Genomic DNA, 13,413 nt, shown 5'->3' on the forward strand with positions numbered 1-13,413 from the left:
TCTGACATTTATGTTGTATTTGGCAGCACCAGCATGGAGTGGCATTGCCAAACTCAGACTTTGTTGTAGATTCGGGTTACACTGCCAGAATCCTTTGTTAGACTCAGGCTGGAAAACCTGTCCTTAGGTTATCCTCATAAAAATGTAGGAAATGGACATGGCCAGCACTGCCAGCATCAGGTAATGCTTTGAACACTGTCCTGGGACAAGGTCCACATCTCTGTGATGTGCCTGGGAAGCTGTAGCAGATCCTGGCAGGGTCTCCCAGAGCCATGGGTGAGGACAGAGACAGGGAGAGAGCTGGTCAGTTATTGCAGAGATATGGTAGAACATCAACTTTAGAGTGAAACACTGAAATTTCATTTTCATGTCTTTCCACTTTGCTGTAGGCTACAATTCAATTAAAATTCAGATGCACTGTATTGAAGTGCAATTCCTCACTACCCCTCAGGACCTGCATAGTGAAAAGCAGGCAGCATCCAGCATACCTGCTGCATTCCCAGGCATCAGCAGCACCACAAGCAGCTAGGAAAGATGTGGTGAGGCAGAAGCAGTAATTTTTTATTTCAGACATCCTGGGCAATAATGTGGTAGGAACAGTACAAATTGCTGCTGTCCGAAATGTGCATTTTTAATGCTAAGTCTGCTGATGAAAAAAATAGCCATGGGAAGTACCTCAATGTCTTTTTTCTCCCGAAGAGCCCATGGTATTTGGGAATTCCTTCTAGGATATCACACACAAAGAGTTCCTGCAAGGAGACTAAAGAAAGGGTTAAGCAGCTCTGCTTTGAGACAGAGAGGCTCTGAGGGTGGATATGATTTTTCTCATTTAATGAGAATTCTCATTCCATTTTTTAATAAACTGGCTCTCTGCCAGGAGGAGTCACAGAGAAGGCACAAACCCCCACTGGGACACATGGACTGGCCAGGAAATGAAGTTGAATATTAAAAATATTACATGTATACTAAAAATAATTTTGAGATATGCACTAAATTCCTCCCTGAATTAAAAAAAAAAAAAAAGAAACCAGCAAAACCAAACCAACCCCCAAATTTATTGGGCATCCCTGCATGCCCAGGACAGCTCTGAGCACCCCAGCAGGATGGAAGCTGCACTGCAGTGGCTGTTTCCCCCAGCTTCACATCTGCCCACATGAGGAAAACTGACTGTAGCTGGTGTGTCCAGGACATGTGAGTGGAAAGAAACAGCAAGAGCCCCTGTGCCAGACAGTGGCAAATGTGCCAAGGCAGGGAAGGGAGGCAGAGTGTGTTAAATGGGTGTGATACCACACACCCAGACACAACAGTGTCCAACATCCTCAGGAAGGACCTTCCTGAGGGATCAAGTGATCCTTCTTAGCTGTGGAAAAGACCATAAACTGCATCCTTAACCATGGACTAGACAGGACAGCCTGCAAGGCACAGCCTGTGGATTGTGTGCACTGCAACCTCTGCTCCTGAAGGGAAATGAAGAATGAAGAACCAGTTTTCTTTCCCCTTTCTGCCCGACCATCTGGATTAGAGCTTCCCTAAGGATTTCTCTCCCTGGCACTGAAGGGATTGCTAGAGAGCCAATATCTGGGGCACTTGAAAAAAAAATGGAGTACCAGCCTCATAAAGCTCCACAAATTCCTACCTGTGCAAGCTCCAGTCATCACATAAAACCACTGTCACAGAGCCCAGACAACAAAACCCCCGAGAAAAACACTCAGGACTCGCTCCTGTGCCTCTGGTTTTACTGGCACAAAGAGGAGGACTGACTGTGCTTGCTTGTCAGACATTCACAACTATTTCCAGGAGCCTTTCAAGGATATTTTGAAAACACTTTCTATATAGTTTCATGGAAATAGTTTTCAATGATGTGTTGAGCCAAATGAAGCACAACTTCACTGGCACAGACACCCCACTTTATTGTATTGGTCTTGATATTGTGTTTCCATATGTTATTGCTTGGTGTAAGGTTTTGCTACTACACCCTATAGACAGATGCTCTGTGGGATCTCCATCCCATTCTTCAAGAGCAATGTTTACAGCCACCAGAGCCTGCAGCTGGGACCAGCAGTAAATAAGGAGTTCCAAAAGCAATTGGCTGGGCTCACCTCCACTGTTTATCCTGCTGCCAAACACCTATAATTTCCCTGCCAATACTGCTGACCTGTTATTTACAGCCCCCACTTTATGCTAATTCATTTGGTCTCCCTGAAGGGAGACACATGGCTGAGAACTTCTGCCATAGCACAGAGAGTCAAGTTTGATATTAAAATAGTATGTCCCTACTGCCCCCACAACAACCAGCAGAGTTTTATTAGTGTTGAGGCACAGCCAGGAGAGCTGATGGTGATCCAGGTTTCTGTCAGTACTGATACTCTTTGCTCTCTCTCATACACAAAATTTTGAGTAACCTTTCGAGTGATACAGAATACACATATGCAGGCAGATTCATGAGCTTCTTCCTGGCATTATGCTGTAAAGAGTATGGACTAGAAGTACTGAAGCCATGATCCTACACTCAGATTGTTGTTGTTTCTGATTAAATATCCCTCTCTAAACGAAGTTCACCTTAGAAAGCTCCTGCAGAGAGTAAATCTCTGTGGTCAGTGCGGACATTCCTGGGCAGACCTTGCACAGCCTGTTCAGGAGCTAGGCTGTGAACCTGTCAAGAAGCTCAGCCTGTTTCTTTTCCAATACATGTTGTGTTGCATTTTTGTTTCTGAATTTTACTTTCCTTATGCCATAAGGAAAGGCATAGGAACTCAGGACCAGTTTCCTTTAGGCATAGGAATTCAGGATCAGTTGTCTCTGTCCTCTTGCTGTAACAGATCTTGGTGTTTCCTATTCAGGATGCAGTAGCTGAAATGTTCCCCTGTAGATAAAGTATTGGACTGAACATCTTTGTTTTCTCTCTGCAGTGATTATCCTTGTGCTGCACAGAAAAATAAAGAGACAGACTTGCACTGCAGTCATGGCTCAAAACTTAGGATTTATATCCATGCAACTACTGCATAAAATACCCTGTAATGAGCTAGCTGGTGTCGCTGGGTTCTGCTGATGCTGTGCACGCTGCAGCATCTCAGTGGTGCAAGCACAATTTGTTTATCTCTGTAGAAATAAACCCTTCACTGCTGTTGCTGCAGTGCTGATCAGCCTTCCTAGAGGTGCCTGAATCTGCCTCAGGGCAGGTTCCCTTGCCTTTGGGAGTATCATGATGAGGCACTATGTTTTATCCTGTGGCAATGTGAAACTTTTTTTTAAGCATTGTTTTGGGAAATGGCCACTGGGTAGTCCTGTGTTGTTTGTTGTTCTCCTGTCCATATTTTGGCATGGCTCAGAACGTTTACTGAGATGCTTTAGTATCAGCTGATGAATGGAGTCATTCCACACTACTGCCAGTCACTAAATTTGCTCCACTTAGAACCATTGAGCTGCTCTTGCTTGGAGATGGATTTGTTAATGTATTTCCTGACAGCAATCAATAATTTAATTTATATTCATTATGATCTCTAATTGGGAGCGAACCCTAAAGACAGATTGCTTTGATATAAGAACTATTGACTGCTGCAGAAAGCCCATTTAGCAGCTCACTTTGTGGAGAATGAGAGCACACACTTGTTTTCATTGCTTTTGTGATGTTAAGGGGTGATCAGAGGCAGCTCTTCTGCCAGCACATGGTCAGGTTGTGTCACACCCAACTTTGATCAGATCCTACAACTTTCAAATGAGCAAGGCTCTAGAGATCAGCACGAGTGTTTGCAAGAGGCAAGCAAAATACAGCCTTTATTACCTTTCTTTTTGTGACAGGAAAAATAACACACAACAGAAGTTCATATCTTGTTTTGATATTGCAGTGATATATGATAACTTATACAGGGGTTTCTAGAATTCCACATTTTCTATCCTTACTGCTAATTATAAAGAAAATAAGGTGCATTGCTTTCTTCACATGGGAAGAAATTCCCAGGTATCAAACAACCAGTGCATGGATTATGGCATATGCAGAGAGCAGAGGAGTGCAGTGCTGCACTGCAAGGCTCCACTGCTTCATCAGGAGCCACTGCTCTCCCTGTTGCTCCAGGGGAAATTATAAATATGATCCCTCCATCTGGCACAGGCCACTTCTCCTGCATCCTGGCTGAACTGCGTTGGCTGAAGCAGTTTCCTCTGCTGGCACTTGTTCCTGTTCATCTCCACCTGTGGGAAAGGAAAGGAAGATGAAAGTGATGTTATTTATCTGCATTCCTGGCAGTGTTGAACTCCCATTTCCTCTTGGTGATAAGAAAGACCTGTAACACCAGTTTTATGAGTTAAAAGTAAGCTGATTTTACTCAAATTGAGAATTATTATTAGTGTTTTAAAATTCCTGTCATGTTCTGAAAGCTGCCCTGCAGTCATATGAAAGGAGTTAGAAACATTTGCCAGCAGGGAACAAAAGCATAAGGGTGCAATGACAAATTGTTTAGCTTGGAGAATACACAGTCTGCAGGGCTGGAAGTAGCTGTCTGTGGTGATTTGTAATTCTGTGCAAAAAGTGTTGTTCCAGTTGCTGCCTAAGCCAGAAGAGCAGTGAGAATTTGCAGAAGACATTGATTAACCCAGCACTTCTGTTGGCTGTTGGAACTTGTAGAAGCTGAATGCAAACATAATTATTTCATGAATCATAAAATATCCCCATGCTGGCACTTCAAAGCTCAATGCTGCTGCACAGACATTAAAAAAAAAAAAAAGAGAGATTGATGGGAATGATAACAAACACCTTATTGTAGTGCATTTTGGAAATGTATAGGGTTGAAAGAAGGTATTGTATTTTGTTTTTTTTCCTCAGACATTTGTTGGAAGCACTTCCTGACTTGCACTACTTCACTTTTTGCCTTAGAGTGAGAAAGAATTACATCTGGCTATTTTTTCCCCATGACTTTAAAAGCTATAAAACAAGCTAAACTTTAGAAAAGACACAATGAAGACACAAATCTGACATTACAAAAACCCAGACAATTGAGACTTTGGACTTTCTGATAATCTATAACTCAAACTTCAGATTTCTACCCCTCTCTGGGCTGCCTCAAAATGTGTACAGGAAATCAAGATAAAAGCAATATAGAGAAATAATACAACTAAAATATTGAGTTGCTTCACTCTTCTTTATAAATTTGAATCTCAAAGACAGCAAGCAAGGAAAGATTTTACAGGAAAATTCCTGTATTAAAAATGAAAGCTGTTGTGGAGGAATACCTGAATTACCAAAGAAATGTCTTGACTGAGTTCTGCACCAAGTTCAGGCACAACCTGCAGCCTGCCCTGGCTCCCAAATGGCTCTCTACCTCAGCTAAGGAAAAGCACTCCCTGATCTTTTGATAGTGATATTTTACTATAATATATTATAGCATGAAGAAATCTATTTCAAAAATAGCTATTCCTCTAAATCTGAAATTCTGCTTTGCTGATTTTTGCTGGAGGAAAAACATGATAAACTCCAAAATTACTCTGGAGAAAATGACATGACAACTTCCACTGCTCTTTATTTTTGGAGTGAAATCCTTGGAGGTAAGGGAAGACTTGGGGCTGGGACTGGCAGACTGCAGCTGGTAAAGATTGTTATTTGTCAGTGCTTATGTTCCCAAGGAAGGCTTCCAAAACAATTTAGTCAACTGAATATGAGGCAGTCCTTGCTACAAATGGAAATGTTGCAATCACACCCTGCACGACAAAGTGGGTAAAACATTTTGTGTGTCTGCCACAAGAAGCCATACCCTGGCCAATGGATCTCTGACTGTCTGATGCCCACTTCACCCTTTTATGCAAAGCTGGTGTGATATGGAATGTAAAATCTACTGGTATGTCTTGAAAAGAATAAGTCAATCAGCAATCTTAGCATGCTTTAAAAATAGCATTAAAATGTCAGTATTGCTTTTATATCAGTCCTTCATGGCCTCAAACTACAGAGGTTATTGCTGCAGTGGACAATGTAAGGATGTCAGTGGTGTATTTAGGTCAGATTCTCTCTTTGTAGTTGTTGGGTTAAATTTTAGAGCTGCTCTGAATCCTTGAGGCATTGAAATCCCTGTCTGCCCGGGATGGCCTCTTTTCTGCCTGAATGCCAGTCACAGACTGTTCTCCCTGCAGTCATCTTCTCTGATTTCCCCATCCTGCCTTCCACTCCCTCCACATTTCCTTTGCCTTCCAAAACTCCTCAGATTTGGATCAATTTTAACCTAAATGTTTTCTGTCTTCTTTTTCTTCCACATGATGAATTTTAATGCTCGGTGGCCAAAGTAACTCCCCCTTCCTACATATTTTAATATTTTAAATATGCCTCTCCAGTGAGATGCTCCATTTACATTGGAAATGTTTCTCTGAGAGTAGCAATACTGTTTATGCTGATTTCTTCCCTGTTGCCTGGCAGAGAAGGGCAGGCTGTCCAAGCTGCCTGTGATTCTCTGCTGCCCCAGTAATTGCCATTTCAGTGGTGGCTGACGGTGTGGAGGGCAAAGAGAGACAAAACAGTGAGGGCAAAGAGAGATGAGGCATTCAAAGTGATACCAGAAAAAATTAATCTTTAGGTTGTTGTTTAGCCCCCATTTTTAGATTTGTGAAAATTGCTGTGGATGGTAAAAAGAGCTTGAAAATCAGGCTTGAGTATGCAGGATTTATCGGTATTATAATTTAATTTAGAATGCTTTTGTGTGCCAGCACATACCAGGCAGCTATTTCCTCTTCCAAGCAGTGGGAACTACTCTAATATCTGGTACTTTTGTAATGTAAAGGCACTGACTGTGCAAGGAGAGACATTTCAAATATCTTTTTGATAAAGCTTTAATATATATTTTAATGTTATTAGCTTTTGAGGGCTGCCTGCAGCTGTCTGGGGAGGCATGGCTGTGTCTCTGTGCACCTCAGCTGGCTCTGATCTGACCAGTGCTTGGGTGGTGAGGAAGCTGATACCCATTTCTGTGCCCTAAAGCATGAGGCTGGAAGGTGAAATTTCCATTTCTCATGCTGGGCACCAAAAGTATCTCATGTTTGCATCTCAGGACAGGGAGAGAGGCTGCCAGGCTGTCTTTCTTACAGGAAATATCTGAGAAATAGTTAGAAAAGAAAGGAGGCTTTCCTTGCTGGTGTTCCTGGAAAGTGGCTGGTGTCTCCTGGGTGCTGATGGAAGTGGAGATGGAGTAGGACAAAGAGTTGTAGAGCACTGCTCTGCCCTCCAGGGTTTTCATTTTTATAACCTTCTGGGAGAAATTCCCAGCTCACACCTTGGTGAAACACCAAGGACAGGGTGTAGCTACACTCCAGTCTGAATGAAGACTTTTTATGAGGCTTCACCAGCCTCAGCAAAGGTGGGGGATTGCTGCTGAGATCTCTCTCTCTGATGGAGGCTGTGCTCACAGAACCATTTCCATTGGTCTGTGCATCCCTTTGGGATGGGATGGGATGGGATGGAGAGGAATGGGATGGCAGCCTGCAGGAACAGCTGGAATCTCAGCACTGCCTGCACTCAGCAGATGTTCCTTTCTGCTCCAGCTCTGCAGGATTTCTTGTGCATTAGCAGGAGCCAGAGCTGTCAGTGAACTTTGGAAATGCAACGTGCGTGGCTGGAATCAAGCTGTCTTGGGGGGAAAGCCAGCTTTAAAAACACTTAAAATGAATGATTTTTTACCACAAAACATTTCCAGTGTTTACTGCTTGACAAATATGCACCTCACCGCTCGTTTTAGAATGATTTTAATTTTGTGAGGCTGTTATTGTGGCATGAATATGCAGATCTGTCCTACACAGAACATTTTCATTATAGGAAAGGTATAAATCCTGAAAGTAACTTTTCTAAATAGCAGAATAAAGAAAGTAAGAGGAACTAAAAAGCATTCCTGCAGCACAGGAGCTCACTTCACAGCTGGAAGCACATAGATGCATCTCCACTGCAGCCCTGCCCTTGGAGAAGGGGTCAGGGGTGCTACAGTTCACTTTGGCAGACAATGCTGCCTGAAAGACCTGCAGAAATGCTGCCTTAAACACGTATGGGTACTCACTACATGTGAGCTGCAGCTCCTCACATGCCCAGATCCAGTCTGACAGTAACTACCTGCAGAACTGCAAACAGTGAATCAATGTTGCCACAAGCAATTGAAACTTAATAGAGCATATTTCTCCTCTCCCCAAGTTCCGTGTTCTGCTTTGTAACAGACTCTGTTACAATTTATGGCAAAAGCTCGGAATTGTTTCGAGCTCGGGTGGTGCTGGGTACGTGTTTCTTTTGAGATAAAATCGAGTTGTATAATTTCTGAACAGGAAATGCTCTTGCTTAACGGATATTGCTCTCTCTAATCTGTAATATCAATGAAAAGTGATTGTGAGGTAGATATAACCTGCTCTGCCTGAACTGGTAGCTGTTCATTTTTATACTGTTCTTAGATGCTGAAAGCATGTATTATCACACCAAATTATGATCAGTATAATTATCAAATTGTATCAGATTCTTCAGCATAAATACTGAGAATGCTGTATTGAAAAGAACTATTCGGTAAAGCAGACTTAACACAGGAAATGTTTGTGAATACAGTTTTGCTGCAATATAATATGTAATATATATTATAATCACGTATAAAACTTATTATGTAAATTGCTTTGTATTAGTAATTTTGTGTATTTGTCTTGTGTTTATACTTTGAGATGCCTGACAGAGAGTCTACAGCAAATTTCAGGTGGATTTCTTGCAGAGAAATACATTACAGGCATCAAAACTTTGTAGAAAAGGACACTTAGAACAAGATTTTTAATGACAATATAATATCTAAGCAACCCTAGTACATGTATTTTCAAGAAGAACTCCTTAGTGACAAAGCCTAGGTCTGCTGAACAGAGCTTTGCAGCCCACCCCTGCCCAGCTGGGCTCCTGGGGGCTTCCAGAGGCATGCTGGAATTTGGTGCTGAGAGGTCCCAGGTAAAGACCAGGAAAACTCACTTGGTTTTCAAGGTGGAACTGTTGGAAGAGCACTGGAGCAGTATGAGCACTCGATTAATTTGCCAAGTCCTTAGTTAAAAAAAAAAAAAAAAAAAAAAGAAAGGAAAAAAAGGAATATTCAATTGTGAAATGAGTTGGAACCTGGGGTGTAAAAAACCACCTTTTGCCAGGTAAATGAGCAAAGAGGATCAGAAAATCAGAAAGTTTCTGTGCTGTTGGAAGTGTGGGCTTGAACTTGGGCAAGAGCCTGTGTTTCATGTGCATTGGAGACATTACCTTACCTTGGGATAAAAAAGAGCAGTAGGGGAAAAAAGCAATATCTGGAGTGGGATGTGTTTTATAGCTAGTGTCCATCTGAATGGCAAATTTCCTTTTCTTCTCTAATGGAAAGAACGAAGCAAAAAGGTGAAGAACTCACTGTTGCAACCTCCTTTTGTAAAATATCATGACTGAGCACATTCCTATACCAGAGTTATTCTATTTGGGAACATTTGTGTGATATCCAGTGTGTCACTCTGTCCATGCCTCTTCTCAGCAGAGGTGAATTCTTCCTAAAGGTTTGTAAAGATAAGTCGAAACTTATCTTTACAAAGAGAGTGCTGGCTCATGCAAGAGGTCATTTTCAAGGACAGGAGTTAGAAAAATATACACAAAATATATACACAAAAAATGCTTTTTTCTGCAGCTGAGATACTGATTTTCTTGTCAGCTTCAGAGCAGAGGTGAATTGGTTCCTTGTGCCTGAATTTGCTTCAGTTGCTCTCACTGAAACAGCCCACAGCAAAATCTGTTAGAGAGTTACTCAACCAGGATAGCATTTACTCTGAGATTGATGCTGCGCTGGCTTTGATTAGCCAATGCAAAAAATGTTTGGATAAAAAACAGCTTCAAAAGCAAGAGCTGTCAGACATACACAACTCTGAAATGGTGTGTTGTGGTCTCATAGGCTGTTCAGCTTTTCCTCCAGGGTTAAAAGAATGAGGAGTTGGTTGTAGTCTTGGCTGGAAGGTTACCTATGGTTTCATAATTAGTTTTGCTTCAAGTTCTGCCCTCAATTGCATTGCTAAAATTCCTATAACTTCATTAGGGTTGGCTGGGTTTAACGAAGGCATTATTTGGCCTAATATTACCTGCAGTCAAAAATTTGCTGAATGTTGGGGGTTCAGTAATTAAAGGTGTGTTTACAGGAAACAATACAGGCAGAACAGCAGAAGAACAGCAGCTCCCAAATCAAAGATGTGGCCACATGAAAAAGAGGAGAGGAGTGTGAGGAAAATTCAGGGTTGGCATCCTCCAGTGTTTTGGGAGCAGGTGAAGCAATTCTGAGCTTTCCAGGAGCCAACACTCTGGTTGGGAGAGCAGCTTGTGGCTTGCCTTTCACCTGGTAATGTTGCTGACCCCCAATGAATCCCCTGGAGAACACAAGGAGATGTTTTTGTGTATCTGTCACTCGCATTCCCTAGGCCACCAAGGACTTGGTGAGTGCCTGAGAGGAGACTACAAGGAAAATGTAGAGGGGGCGACAAGGAAAATGGAAAGGGGCACTTCATAGGGAAGTGTAGTGACAGGACAGGGAGAAATGGCTTCAAATTGCAAGAGAGTAGGTTTACATTAGATATTCGAAAGAAATTATCTACTTTGAGGTTTGATTGAGGCACTGCCACAGAGATGCTGTGGATGCCCTATTCCCGGAAATTTCCGAGGCCAGGCTGGATGGGGCTTGGAGCAACCTGGTCTAGTGGAAGGTGTCCCTGCCCATGGCAAGGGGGTTAGAACAGGATGGTCTTTGAGGTCCCTTCCAACCCAAACCATTCTGTGACTTTATGAGTGTTGCTGCCTCTTGCTGTCCTCCCTGCTGTTCCCGCAGCTCTCCGGATGCACCAAGCTGTTGGAGACAAGCCGTGCTGGCAGACCTGCGACCACTGTGCACCGTGGCCTCTACCCTCTTTTCCTCCCTCCTTCTCTCCACCCCTCCCTCTCTCTTTCTTTCAATCCTTCCCTCTGTCTGTCTCGCCGTCCGTCCGTCCGTCCCTCCCCTCACGGAGGCCCCGCCCCTTCCCCATGTCCCCGCCCCCTCCCCTGTTGCCCCGCCCTGCGCAGGCGCAGTGCGCGCGGCCCGGCGGTGACGCGGGGCAGGGCGGGACGGGCCGGGCGCGCGCGGGGAGCGGGGCCGCGCTCGGCACTTCGGGGCCGCTCCGGAGCGGGACCGCGGCCGGGCCGGGCGGCCGCAGCCGCAGGTGAGGGCGAGGCGCGGGCACCCGGCTCGGTCCTGTCCCGCTCGTGGGCCCGGCGGGCTCGGGGGCCGCCGCGTCCTGCGGGGCCTCTGCGGCCGCGGGGGGAGCGGGGCCGCGCTCGGTGGGCGGCGCGGGGGGGCTGTCCCGCTCCGGAGGGGCTGCCCCGCACCGGAGGGGCTGCCCGGGGGTCTCCGCTCGCCGGGGCCGCTCGGAGACCGCGGGGCAGCGCTGCTGGCGGCGGGGGCTCCCTGCGGGCGGGACGGCACCGGGCTGTCCCGGCTGCGCTCTGGGGGGCGGCGGGCGGTCAGCCCCGTGCCGGGGACGGTGCGGGGCAGTGCGGTACCCCCGGGTCCCCCCCGTTCCAGCGGGACCCAGCGAGGGCTGCTCGGTGCGGGGCACAGCCGGGGCGCGCCGTGCCCGGCGGGGCAGGGACGGGGTCCGGCAGCACGGGGGTCACTGCTGGGGACACAGCGGGAGCGTCCCGGCCGGGGTCGCGGCTGGCGGCGTGTGCGGAGCGGGCTGCGGAGCGGGTGCCGCTCGCAGAATGTGTCTTTAACTCTCCTTGTGCGGGCTTTGTTGTGCAGCCATTGTAATCGCTCTCTTCCTTCCCCCGGCCCGTTCTGCTCGTCAGTGTTTATTGTTCCCTGGTCCTTAAATGGGCTGGAGCAGGTCTGGGTGCAGGAAGGAGTTTTGGGGATTAGTTCTGGGATGCAGCCATTAAAATGGGGACGTAGCTGTAGGTTGTAATTAACTTGTCAGTTTCATCTTTTCCCTGTTCTCATAAAATTTAGGCCAAGCTCTGTTTTTAGTAGGTTCTGTTCAGGACTTTTCGCCTCCGTATGAAAAGTGCGATGTTAACTTAAGAACTCTAGGAGTCTTGGCTCGGCTCCTTTGTGTGATTCAGGAGACGCAAGGTGCACATCTTTGTCAGTTTTGTATGGCAAAGGGCGCTTCGGCTTGGATGTTCTGAGTGTTAATGAAACTGATGCTGTCTTAGACCTGCTGTGAAATCTGCATCAGAAATACTTCCCTCGCTCATTTAAATATGCCTCATACATTTGAATAGAATGCCACAGAGGAGTTTTCCTTATTCTTTCCCCAGTGAGCTACACATAGAGATAATGCTAATGAATAACCTTCAGGGCACTCTTCCCACTTCTCTGATTTCATGGTAGAGCTTGTTCTGCAGTCCTGTTTAATACTAGAATATGATGCAGAGTGTTGATAGTAAAAAAAAATCAGTGTAGTAACTTGGATTAAATGCTATCCTGAATGCACTGCTTGTGATCTCTTTGATTCTGTGATTTTCAAAATTGTGCTTCTAAACATTTTCCTTCACTTCTAAAGTTCAAAAAATTGTAGTGAGGTGCCAGCACAAATTAGCATGCTGCTCTGCTTCAAAGAAGCAAGACTGCTTCTAGTGAGCCAGTGACTCTAGGTGTCAAAAATGAATTAAAGTGACTTTGCCCCAGCCAGCTTTTTTTATTATCATTTCTTTAAATAATTTCTTCTGCTCTTCTGTAAAAGATTCACAGAGCTGAATGCCATCTGAGGCTGTAGTTTAGCCATTCCTGATCTGTAGCAGTGACTGTGGCTTGGAGATTTCTGCAATTCGTGGTATCATTGGCACAACTTCTGGTGATGTGTGAAGCAGATCAGCAAATGTACCCAGCCAGAAGAGAAGGGCCCAGATTGCCTGGTCTGGTTTGCAGTGGAGACCCCCAGATTCCAGCAGGGCATTTCCATGGAGCAGTGCTGAGCACTGGGATGTCTCAGGCAGCTGCGGGGACAAGCAGGGAAGGGAGCACTTTCACAAGTAAGGGAGGCTCAGAGGGGAAGTGAGATGTAGCTCTGCAGGAAGGGTTCTGCTGGCACATGACCTGTCTAGAGGCACGGTGGGGTTGGGCATACAAAGGAAGGCCTTGCCTTTTCCCCCTGAATTCCAGGCCGGGTTGGATGGGCATTGAGAAACCTGGTGCAGTGGGAGATGTCCCTGCCCATGGCAGGGATGTTCGAACTACCAACCCCTCAAGGTGATCCTTGAGGTCTCTACCAACCCAAATTGTTCTATGAATTCTAGTCACCAGTGTGATTTCCCCCTTTGTTTTGTTTTCCAGCAGGCTGAGAAAAATGCTGGAGTACTTGAACAAAAAAATCAACAAGCTGTCTAATGCTGAATATATCTCAGTGTAATTCAGTACTTCTGTGGTTTCTTTGACAATGGTG

General features: G+C 45.3%; 1 protein-coding gene across 2 annotated transcripts in view; it reads left to right on the top strand.

The window, feature by feature from the left end:
• Nucleotides 1–11,095: 11,095 nt before the first annotated feature.
• The window catches only part of KLHL13 (kelch like family member 13), a 77,001-nt gene continuing 74,683 nt past the window's right edge, over nucleotides 11,096–13,413 (top strand). The window contains exon 1 of one of the 2 annotated variants that reach the window (XM_058813959.1): nucleotides 11,096–11,190. The gene's annotated coding sequence lies outside the window, so the exon portion shown is untranslated. The remainder of the gene's footprint in view (nucleotides 11,191–13,413) is intronic. The other variant, XM_058813958.1, reaches the window with a different exon arrangement.

The sequence above is a fragment of the Ammospiza caudacuta genome, chromosome 14 (genome assembly GCF_027887145.1).
Source record: "Ammospiza caudacuta isolate bAmmCau1 chromosome 14, bAmmCau1.pri, whole genome shotgun sequence".
Lineage (NCBI taxonomy): Eukaryota > Metazoa > Chordata > Aves > Passeriformes > Passerellidae > Ammospiza > Ammospiza caudacuta.